Raw genomic sequence first — 12735 nt, forward strand, 5'->3', positions numbered from 1 at the left:
TCTGCTTTTGGTGATTCTCCCTTCCCACCAGAGCACTGCCAGGTACTGAGCTGTGGAATTTCCAACACTGCTCTCCCCTGTTTATAGAGTCCTAGTGGTATTGAAACCCTCTCCTTTCTCCCTTTTCCTTTCTCCCTTTCTTGTTCAATCACTTGTGGGTGTTCCCACTCTTTCTCTTTCTCTCCAGCTACTTTTGGGGGGAGTGCTTTTCCTGGACTCTCCCCTCTTTCTCCTTCGTCTCTCCACAAAAACAGCTCCCTACCCTCCACGGCTTCTCTCTCCCCCATTTCACCTCTCTGTGCCGCATACCTGCCAAGTTATGTGGCTCAAGTTATGCAGATTGTTGTGTTAATCCTCAGATCAATTTTCTAGGTGTGCAAAGTGGTTCGGTGCTGAGATAGCTGCATTTCAGGGACAAGAGAAGCTGAGAACTTCCATGCTGCTCTGTCATCTTGTTCCCCTGGGGATGTTTATTTTTAATGTGAGTTCTCCACCCCTAGGGGAAAAAAATAGGGAAAATAAGTAAAGAACAAGAAGCCAGCTTATGAGCAGAATAAAAGTGGTCAAGTTATTTTCAGAGGAGTCTAGTTGGCCTCTGAGTTTCTTTCCCTGCAGTATCCAATTCACAACCCAGACTCTAACTTAGCTTCCCAAACCCGATGAGCATCCCACTTAAATGTAATTGGTCCTGTTTCAGTTTGTGTCTTTGGGCAATGAAATTTCACAAAGACTTTCTCCTCCTCTTGCTCTGATGCTGTCTTTCCAATCTGAAGTACACCGTGACCAAAAAACTCCAAAGCTGTGATATTCATTAAATAACTCAAGTCAGAATTTAATATATCCTGTAATTGAGAGACTCAAAAAATTGTTCCAGGCACCTGAAGACCACTTGTATTTCTTTATTTTCTTGACATCCTGAACAACACCTTTCTGAGAAATCACTACTGAGTAGTCGAACCACAACAAAGACCAGTGTGGGAGAAAGGGCGCAGCTCAGGCAATCGGAGTACATCCTATTGACCTGCAGACAGCCACCAGAATCTAGAAATGCCTACCAAAAAATACTTGCATCAACATTTGACCTGTCAAATCTAATTACTTTTGTCTTGATCATTGTACCGGCTCACTATCAGCTTTGCAAACGCTAATTAAAAGCAAAAAGCAAAACCAGCATTTTTAAAGAGCTCTGGGAGAATCTCCCATTTGCACATACATATAAGATTAATTTTCCCCAGAGCTGACCAATCTCAGGGTCAACAGACTACTAATGCCAAGGAGCAATCATAAATGAAATTCCCTAAAACTGTTTATGAATGTCAAGACCCACCAAGGCAAACCGTATTTTGAAAACACAATTCAGATGTCTCATGTCTTAATCCCAAGTGAAATAAATCAACCATTCATAATTAAACGTTTCTGATTGCGGATGTGGCCAGGCATGGAAGAGTCCACAGCAGCAGGGAGTCAGGACGGGGTGGGAAGGCTGGGTCTGGAAACTCACCCGCATACTGGAAGGGGGCACAGAGTGGGCTGGGGTTTGTAACTGTGCAGCAGCAGATGGCAGAGGGAGCTACTTTGGAGCAGAATGGTGACTGGCCCCTTGCAGCGGGGATCAGGGAGATCCAGCAAAGATGATAGTGAGCTGCGTGCTGGGCACCTTCTTGAGCATTCCTCTCGCATTAATGAGCTTACTTACACAAGAATCTGGTGAGGGAGGCAGTTTTACTAGACCCATTTTACAGACATGGAAACGGATACACAGAGAAAGGAAGGAGCTTGCATGAGGTTATCCCTCTAAGTGGCAGAGCAAGGATTTGGACAGTTTGGCTGTAATGCCTACCTCTTTAACCACTGAGCTATATCCTCCCCACGAGGTAACAAGCTTCTCTTTCAGGCAGAGGGTGGAGGACAGTCACTGGAACTAAGAGAGCAGTTAATATGCTGGGGGACAGATCCACGTCCTTCCAGGAAAAGCGAACAGCTTGCACCAGGATGCAGGCTCAGGAGAGGGACACAGAGTGGGGCCCCACTAGAGCTGGGACTCTCCAGACAAGGCATCCCGAACTCTTTGACATCACACTCCTAAAAGAAAAAAATGTTAAGCGTGAGTCCCAGTGTATATAACTTCATTTATATATTCCTTTTAAATTTTTGTACATGTACTACTGAATTAATGTAGGTCGTAAAATATGCACAAAGGGGGAAATTATTCTTTTATACCGAAAACTTGCCATAAATTCACCTCAAATATTACATTGACTTATCCTAGCACTGGAAATGTAGATCCCTGACCAAAAGTATATTTTTAAAATAATTTGGATCTGCCTCTTATTTAGACATTTATCAGAATGACTTGATCTAGAACCCATTTTTTTCTAGAATTATTCCCTGATTGTTTAAGATCATGATGGATGATTAGTTGGGGGGAAACACACACACACACACACACACACACACACACACACAATGCAAGACCTTTGATGTATTGCGTAATCCTGAAACTATATGTTAAAATGAAAACAAAGAGACTTTAAAAATCCTGCAGCAATACCCAATAAATAAATAAAGGTCATCCAGCATGAAAAATTTCCTCTCGAACAATGCTTTTAAATCCCAGAAACAAAACCAAAATGTCAATCCATTCTTTTTAACATTTTTTCACAGCAAAACAACAGCCAGTGTACAAAATAAAACACTGGCGTTCAAACAATCTAAGCCACTGCCGGTGACAGAGCGTGTCTCATTCGGGGCAAAGATCTATTTTTCTGATCACATCCATAACTCAACACATACAAAAAGAAAAATTAAATTATATTAAAAGACAGCATGTTCAGCAGTTCTGACGGGCTTCAGCCCTCTGACAGCTCCTGGGATTCCATCAGCCAATTATTGCCACGTTGTGAAGTCAACCGTCTCTTGAAACCAAATCTAATGGAAAGAGGAGGAGCTTAGCAAAGCAGCTTAAACACCTCACCTGAAAAGCTCTTTTCGAACTGGGACGCGTGTCAGTCATGTCTGAGAGGTTCCCTCCATCCTGCAAAGGAGAGATTAGTTCTTCAGGTTCCACTTGTGTGGTCATCACTTCAGATTTCCCTGAAGTTCTGGAAAGGCTAAAGGTTATTTCCAGCTGGAGCCACTGGGGCCTGAACCCACGGAGCCTTTTCCTGCACAAATCTCAACCTGACAGAAACTGTAAAATGAGACTCCTGACCTTCCATATTAAGGGAGCAATGTCAAGTTGGCTGATAAGCTTGATGGTGGTTGGTTTGGAAGGGGGTTGACCCAAGACTGTAGCAAAACCGAGGCTGTGGTCTGTTAATCAAAGCCACCACCCCCAGGCTGGCAGATGATGGCCTCTGTTGTTTTGTCTTTGTTTTTGTGTTGGGGTTTTTTTGAAACCTGGGGTCAGGGATGGGCAACTTATTCCAATTTGTCTTTGAGGTGATACGTTTGGGAATGGAAAATTACCCAAGAAGTTAAAAAAAAAAAAAAAGGAAAAAAAAATCTGTGAAAGTATTTTATAAAGGTTTTAAATCATTGGGTATCTAACGTAGATTATTCATTCCCTTATGTGCTTTAAAATGCTCCTTCTTGGGGCACCTGGCTGGCTCAGTCGGAAGAGCATGAGACTCTTGATCTTAGGGTCATGAGTTTGAGCCCCACATCGGGTGTAGAGATTACTTAAAATTTTTTTTTTAATAAAGTTAAAAAATAATAGTAAAGTAAAGCAACTCCTTCTCTAAGCACTTCAGTATTCTTCCTAATGGTTGAGGTAAGACAATGTCTACATACGCCCCTTTAAAATCTCCCATGTAAAACACCTGCATCCCTACTCTACAGCTGTGAGGATCTTGACCACGAATGTCCTCCCCAGGCAGTGTCATGCCATAATAGCTTGCTGAGGACATTTTGTTCTTACTTCTGAATATTCCCTGGGCCCACCTCTATATTAACCTGCAGTGGTCATGTCTTCATATATGTCCTTGTTAAGCAACAGAGTTTTCATGAAAGCACTCTGACCCTACCCTTGTCTTAGAAGACGGCTAAAGCCTCATAGAGTATTTGTGTTTAAGGTACTAGTTAGAAAATGTGACCTTGAGATACCTGGGTGGCTCAGTCAGTTAAGCGTCCGATGTCAGCTCAGGTCATGATCTCACAGTTTGTGGGTTCAAGCCCCACATCGGGCTCTGTGCTGATAGCTCAGAGCCTGGAGCCTGTTTTGGATTCTGTCTCTCTCTCCCTCTCTCTGCCCCTCCACTGCTTGTGCTCTGTCTCTTTCTGTCTCTCAGAAATAATAAATAAACATTTAAAATGAAAAAAAAAAAAAGAATATGTGAGCTTCAGTTCACTGCTGCTGAGTGCTTAGCAGAATCTCAAGTGAGAGAAAATGTGTTTAGGAGGACAGCCTGATGGCCATGCAATCCACACACCGGCCTGGAGAAGCATTGCTCCTTCTGGCAGCCACAACCTCTTAAAAATCATCTAGAACTTGGTGTGATATGGGTGCTCTGAGGACACAGGCCATTGAGGATGGGGTGGAATGAGCAGCAGTGGGAAGAATAGAAGGAATAGAAGAATAGAAGGAAATAAGGTGAGAGAGTTGAAGGGGTTGGGGATGGGGAGAAGACGCCCAGATTGTGTAGGATGTGGTCGGTCATGTCAAGGGCTTGGCTTTTGCTCAGAGGGCGTGGAGATCCACCCAGGGGAGCGGAGGAGTGACGTGATATGACATACATTATAAAATGACCAATCTGGCTAAACTGTCTCCTCTTTCCATTGCATCATTCAAATCCAACACTCAAAACAAGGAGCAGTTTCCAAGCTATTGCTCAAATGTCTGGTGGAAAGAAATAAATGGCAGGACGTCCCCCCTGTCACCTCCCTGAATTCCTGAGAGAAATAGATGGAATATTTCAAACAAGTTCTTTTTTAAGTCCTCCTCCACTTGGGCATGTCCGAGAGAGAGAGAGAGAGAGAGAGAGAGAGAGAGAGATCATTCCCAGAAATTCTAATTGAGTGGCTGGGTACAGAACAGAAACAGCTGTGCGGTTAGACTTCCAGGACGATCCTAATGTGCATATAGAAACCGCCTCTCCAGAGGCTGGCAACAATAGCTGATGTGGGCACAGGCTTTTATTTTTTCCCTTCTTGTGCACCATAGCTGTGCTGTCCAGGATGGTGGCCACTAGCCACACGTGGCTATTGGGCACTTGAACTGGGACTAGTTCAAAATGAGATGTGCAATCAGCATAAATCACCCAGTAGATTTTGAAGACAGGGTGAAAAAAAACGGATGTAAAATGTCTCAATAATTTCATTATAGATAACATGTTGAAAGAATCATATCTTGGATGTACTAAATTAAATACAATATGTTATTAAAATTAATTCAGCACTTTTTTTTTACTTTTTTAATATGGATACAAGAGAACTTAAAACTACAAATGTGGCTCACACTACATTTCTATTGGACAGTGCTGATGTAGAGCATCTCACAGACTCCTCTTGTAGGAACTGTGGCCCTCTGTCTCCCAGACCTTCAGAACCCACCTTACCGTGGTTATCACCTTCCACAATAATTTTTTTAAAGAAAAATGCTAAATTTATTTTTTAGATCTTTCTTCCAGGTAGTCTGTGGAGAAAGATTGAAAGACAGCACAACCGAGGAGTTAGTAGTAAGAATTTGCTAGATGTGTGACCATAAGCCAGTTACTCACTTCTCTGAGTCTCCATTCCCTCATCTGTAAGAACTCAATAATAACACGTACCTCGAGATGTTGTCAAGCTAAGTATCATCGTTCCTAACTCTCCATAAGTGGTAAACCCTCTTGTCATTGGCGCTGAGCTTTTGAGAAAGTGGGGAGGTGCCCTGGGTCCAGGTGATGTGATTCTGTGTAAGCAGTGATACCCCCATTCCTGCGTCAACAGAGGTTCAGAAACCTGCCGTCTTCTTACCCACTCCTAAGCTGCCTGGACATTGTACCTCTGTTCACAAATGTCAGAATTATATTCAAACATCAGAATAAAAATAAGTACGAAGCCAATGTCGCTTGGAAAGAGTATTTTTGATGATCAGATCGTGGTTGCCATGTGCTTTCACTAATTACCATGACTAAAGAGAAGGGCCTGTGGTCTTTGCTAAAAGAGAGAGAAGAAAGGGCTCCAAGCCTTAAAACACCCAGTGCTCCCGTTAAACCATGCTACCTGTGAGGGTTTGCTTTATCTCGCTGTTTATGTCTCTCTGCCTTTTGGTCTCATAACCATTATCTATCAATGTCCATCAGCCTCGAAAGTTTAATTTTTACCCCATTTCTTCCAACTGCCAAGCTCAACTCTTACTCTCTTTTTTTTTAATTTTTTTACCTTATGACTGAATTCATTAAAACAGTTTGTCCTTAAAGGTTTTCTTTTTTTCATTGACATGGAAAGACTCACGTGGTTGGTTTCTCTAATTTTCAGAGGCAGCTGGTTGAGCTGAAGCTGGTTTCGCATGCAGCGAGGCTTCCTCCTCTCCTCCAGCGGGCCGACTCCAATTAGAATGGAATCAGGAATGGGCGGGCAGCAGGCATTTGAAATCACCATCCATGGTCACCATGACTTCTAAACCCAGAGGCACCATTAGATCAGGGCTATATTTGTAGGCATTTTGTTATACTTGGGACTATTGAAAAGTGAGAAACTGGAATGAACTGAGGATTTTATGCTTTTCCCAAACTGTGGAGCAAAAGAGATGGCAATAGACAGGAAAATGTAACAGTTTAAGTGGTGGATGTGGCTGTTGAGCTGTGTTTCTGGAGGAGAACGTGACAGGCAGGAGAGGAAAATGAGTAAGTTGGGAACAGGGACAATCTCACTTCCTGAGTCACAGTCCTCTACACTAGACATAAGACTAAAGCCTTAAAATACCAGCAACCTGTGTCCTCAGACTGTTTCCTTGGATGACTGGCCAAGGTGCTGGATGTAGCACAGAGCTTTTTAGAGAATCCTTGACCCTGAGCAGTCCCAGAAATTCACGTGCAGTGATTCCTTCGTTGCATTGGCGTCTGTCCTGCCACCTGTGGCTGCTTTTACTGCTCCTTTTGTGTCAAAAACAGGTCATGAGCAAACACTCAGGCAAACCGGGTCTCAGCATGTCACTACACAACACATGCTTTCTGAAAAACCATTTTTTTTTGAAAACCATTTTTTGTTACTCTAGAAAGTGTGTGTGTGTGTGTGTGTGTGTGTGTTTGCGTGCGCACGTGCACATGCATGCACGCTCCCGTGCGTGTGTTTGTACACGTATGTGTTTTCTGGGGAAAAATATGTGCACACACATTTCCAGACATATTTGCTGAAAACACACACACGTGCACACACATATGCGCACTCCTATTCTGGAAAATCACTTTGAGGTTGATTTTATATATATGTAAAGAGAGAGAGAGTCCTGTAGATCCATGTAGAAAGCCTTATGCAAGTATTTTTAATTTATTTCCTATAAGAATAAATTTGTTGCATGCAACAATGAATAAATCTATTCTTTTTCCACAGATGTGATGCAAAAAAAGAGGGGCATGCTCAAAGAACCTACAGAGGGGAAAAGTTTCTAATAGAGGGGGAAACCATTAAAGTAAAATTTTAGTTGTCAGTTTTATAACTGAAGCTATCTCCTCACTTGAAAATATTGTTTTCACTGGAGTAGAAGGAAAAGAGGACCCAGCAAATGCCCTACAAGGTTGATTTCCCCCAACAGATTACAAGCATGTACGCGAGGATTTCAAGAGAGTCCTCACTGTTGTGGGGCAGAGTCCAGTCATTCAAGGCAGTGTGTAGTAATTCAGTGAATGAGTGTCCTAAATTCATTCTTTTTCTTCTTTTTCCTTCCTCCCCTGCTCGTTTTTACTTCTTTTTCCTTTTAGACTTCTTCCACCAAGAGGCAGGCAAAGTATAATTACTTTTTTTTACGACAATCTTATTTTCAAAATCAACTCTGGATAATTCATAATCCTGGACTTTTTTTGCCCAAAATGTACCGATAGCCAATTATTTCTTGGTTTCTTTGAGGTGAATCTTTGCTTTATAACCCATATTTTATTGTCTTTGAAGTTTGAAGAAATGATCCTCAAAAAGTGGTAGATGGTAATAGAAATAGGTTACCAAAGTGTCTTCAGTGTTCTTTAAGCAGAGGGGGTTGGGGTTCCGGCTCTGAGAAAAATGTGAAGATGGCCAAACTGGTCCAGAATACCATCAATCCATCATTAATTCCGTGTGTGTGCATTCAATACCTAGTAAGTTGTAGGAAAAGTACTGGACTCTGGAGATACATCAGACAAAATATGGTGTGTGCCCAAGGAGCCCTTCTTTGGCCTTTGGTACATGCAAATGTAAGCTACCAATTGTAGTTTAGTGTGAGAAAGCCTTTGGAATTGCTATACTTTGAATTTATTTCACAAAAGAATGAATGTTTAAGTCTAGCTCTCACAGAAACAAGTGATACCAGCACAAAAAAAAAAAAAAAAAAAAAAAAAAAATCCGGGTGGGTGACCATGGCCAAACCAGATAGGCAGCTCAATGTGGGGATGTGAGACTCGGTGTGAAGGCTGCCTGCTCTTGGCCTGGGGAGGAGCCTCATGGCCTTTGGCCACTTCTTAGACTCTGTACGGCATCACTCACAAATAGTTTTCAGGAGGCATCTCTTTTTTTTCTCAAGAAGCATGGTGTCATCTACGCTCATAACGTCCAGAAAGCCTGTGAGGCCTCAAACAACTTTATGGGGACATAACCTGCTTCTTGAGTTGCACGAAGCAGAATGCCGTGAGCTGCTAGTACCTCATGCATTCTTGCCCCGTTCAAGAGAGGGACCCTACATGAGTTTCTTTCAATTACTCTGTTTATCCAACTGTCATCATTACCCACAGGAACCCACCTCCCATTTGATGAGTGAGACTCCAGTTGTGATGGAGTCTTACTCATTAAGAGTAATGTGGCTTTACCCACATTAAAGCCACCTACACAGCGTGGCACGTTCTCTAAAGAGGCAGCAGTTTTGAGGGTGGTTTGTATTGACTGAAGGACGGTTCAGGGCTAGGTTAGAACATTTCCACAAATCTCAAGGTTTAATTAACACACCGGATAAAGGAGTCACGTGGACAAAACGGGCGACATGAGTAGGAACAGTAAGCAAAGTCATAATCTGTAGTTCCATTTACCTTCCTTGGTCAAGGAAAAGAACATGTCAAAATCGATGTCCTATTTTAATCAGAATAATCAGTGAATGGAAATGGCTCTGGATTTTAGGAACTATATGTCAGAGTCTCAGATCTCACAGCCATCCACACTTTCAGGTGTGGCTTTGTTGTTGTTGTTGTTTAACTCAAAATAGAAATCGCTTTACTGTAACCAAAGTTGATCCTAAATAATAAGACATTGGTGGATTTTCTGGTTGTTCTTTTCTATTAAGGTCTTAGGCGGTAGAAAAAATAGAATTTTATCACTTAAGGAGTCAATCGTGTCTTTATGTCTGTGAGTAGTAAACAATCAGTGGTTACTTGGTAACTAACTTCCTTTTAAAATTCCAAGAGAAGAAACTGGCAAACAAATCAGTTTGCGGAATTCTTTGAAAACAGCTGGAACTTGCTTTGAGCGTGGCTGGGAGCGTCGGCTATGAAGTCTAGAAAAATCTGTATTTGACTATCCCTTCCTGATTAGTATGATGACGTTGGCCAAATTATTCCCTTAAGCCTCAGTTACCTTATCTGTGAAATAAGGATGATAACATCTACACCAAAAGTGTTGCTGCTGAATACTTCATTAAATAATATAATATATGAAAATTGCCTATTGCGACTGACACATTGCGGGAACTCAAGAGAAACTCATTTCTTTATGGCATGTAAACATGAATCTGGCTGCAAGTCAAAAGTGCCCTCACCGAATCAACAAACTTTCTGTAAGTAGCTCTTTCTACTAGGTTCTGGGGCTATAATGGTGAATGAAAAATAGCACTTACCCTCAAGAGCCCTTACAGTCCAGAATTCTACTTGGCTCCCAGTTCAGCTGAGCAAGCAAGAAAATTTGGGCTGCTTAGTGTTCAGAGCAAAGAAGCAGCAACTTCTTTGATAAGCAACCTGCTGCTTATCAACAGAATGAAGAGACACCACCTCGTGTCTGCAAAAGGCATAAATTACATAATTTAAAAATTTTACAAATAAATAATTGAACAGATAATGTAACTCCTGAAAGCAACAGCTTCATAGCAGATGATGAAGTGAGCAGAGCAGAGGTGACACGAGGCAGAGGCATTCGACTGGGGGACAACTTTATCCACTAAAGCGATTCAAGCAATTGACCTGTCTGTCCAAATAACACTCCAGTTTACAAAGCCAATAAAGAGAAGATAAAGCAGTCAAAATGAAGACCATCTGTTAAATTGCAAATCATTTCCTTCTTTTGGATGTATTATTCTAAATGCATCTTATAACACTTTGATTAAGAAACTGCTATTATAATTAATGACAATGACTAAGTTGACAGAATGGCATTTCTCCCAAGAAACCCACGTTACAGGAATGCCTGGGTGGCTCATTCAGTTAAGTGTCTGACTTCAGCTCAGGTCACGATCCCACAATTCGTGGGTTCAAGACCCACATCGGGCTCTGTGCTGACAGCTCAGAGCCTGGAGCCTACTTTGGATTCTGTGTCTCCCTCTCTGTCCCTCCTCCACTCATGCTCTCTCTGTCTCTCAAAACTGAATCAACGTTAAAAAAAAAAAAGCTACTTTACAAAGGGAATGAAATTGAGAAATATCAACTGGGAAGGGTCATTATGGACCAACTAGCTGAATATACTGTTGTTATTAAAAAAAATTCAAATTTGGTTCAGCTCAGTTCAATAAGTATTAGTTGCGTTTCTGCTGACGGCCAAGACTGGATAAGATTACTCTTACCCTCAAAAATCCATGTTAGTGAACTACCAGATGTACAAACAAAGCATTCAACTTCGAACTTCCTGGTCTCTCCATTTGCCTTCCCTCTCTCTCCTGTTCCCACTCCATTATGAAAGAGATGAGCCCACTCTGCTGCCTGCTTATTTTACAAAAACTCTCGGGGCACCTGGTGGCTCCGTCGGTTAGGCATCCGACTCTTGACTTCGACTCAGGTCACGATCTCGCAGTTGGTGAGGTGGAGCCCCTCGACGGGCTCTGAGCCAACAGCGCGGACTCTGGGATTCTCTCTCTCCTCCTCTCTCTGCCCTCCGCCACTTGCCTTCTGTCTCTCTCTCTCTCTGTCTCAAAATAAATAAGCATTTAAAAAAAACTTTCTACATGGAAATATATATATATATGCTTACGTATACATACAGCCTCATGATGGTTCTCCAAAACTATTTGTGTGTACACGCGAATATTTGTGTCTGTATATATATATATTTCCAGAAGTGGGACCATAATGCAACAGTAGGGTCAGGTTGATGTTTATTTACTGACTCCAGCTTGCTTTTAAATGATTCAGGAATTAGTATGTATATATATATATATATATGTACATATATATACACACATATACATACATATATACACACCCATAAAATACACACACAGAAATATGGTGAAATGTTAAAAGTAAGAGAATCTGGATATGAAGGGTATGGTTCTTGGTACCAATCTTGCAACTTTTCTGTAAATTTGAAATGACTTCCAAGTATATCGTTCTCCTAAAAATTTTAAAAGTAAGCGATTCAAGGGGTGCCTGGGTGGCTCGGTCAGTTAAGTGTCCGACTTTGGCTCAGGTCATGACCTCTTGGTTCCCGAGTTCAAGCCCCGCGTCAGGCTCTCTGCTGACAGCTCACAGCTCGGAGCCTGGAGCCTGCTTTGGATTCTGTGTCTCCCTCTCTGCCCCTCCTCCACTCATGCTCTGTCTCTCTCTCTCTCAAAAATAAATAAACATAAAACAGATTTTTTTTAAGTAAGCAATTCAAGACCCTTCGTAAACCTCAACGTGGCCTCGTCTTCCAGCAGCAGGTGCTGGCCAGGTTCCACCCCATGTTTCATACCCGGTTCCCAACTACCTACAACAGCGGTGCTCAACCCTGGCCACACGCTGCAGTAATCTCAGAAAATAGTAAAATAGGCTGGCCTTTCCTCAGACCGATTAAATCAGATTTTCTGACAGTTTGCCTTAGATTTGCATATATATATATACAGATGTGTGTGTGTGTGTGTGTGTGCATATATATATATATATATATATATATATATATATATATACACAGCCAAGGTTGAAAAACTCAGACATCATTTCCTGAACACCACTCCGCGTGCCTTTGTTCACGTTTTTTCCCCACACTGGGCAGAGAGCAGGAGGGAGCTGCCCGCCTTGTGCATCTTGCAAATACATATTCACTGTCACCTTTCTCGTGAAGAAGCCCAGACCTTCCCCTCCCCCTGTTTCTACTCTGTTAGTCTGGACCTCACACTGTATTCTAATGAGGTGCTTATCTCCCAACCAACTGTGAACTTCTTTGGGGAAAAGTCCTTGGCTCGAATTTGCTTTTGTTATCAGCACATGCCTGGCACATAGCGAGATTCCAAGAAATGTTTACTAAATTCAAAGCAAACAAGTTACACTTGTTGGACTCAAGTTGTAACAAAGAGCCGTGAGGGCACTCTCGGAGGAGCTTTTCCCTGCGTGTGGCACTTAGGTGCCGACACCGGCTGGGAGCACGAATGAGGGCCATAACGGAAAGCAGTAGAGA

General features: G+C 42.2%; 1 protein-coding gene across 1 annotated transcript in view; it reads left to right on the forward strand.

Moving 5' to 3' along the window:
* CNTNAP2 (contactin associated protein 2) overlaps positions 1-12735 on the forward strand; it is a 1228588-nt gene that overhangs the window by 1050177 nt on the left and 165676 nt on the right. The gene's annotated exons all lie outside the window — the stretch shown is intronic.

This window comes from Panthera leo, chromosome A2 (genome assembly GCF_018350215.1).
Source record: "Panthera leo isolate Ple1 chromosome A2, P.leo_Ple1_pat1.1, whole genome shotgun sequence".
NCBI lineage: Eukaryota > Metazoa > Chordata > Mammalia > Carnivora > Felidae > Panthera > Panthera leo.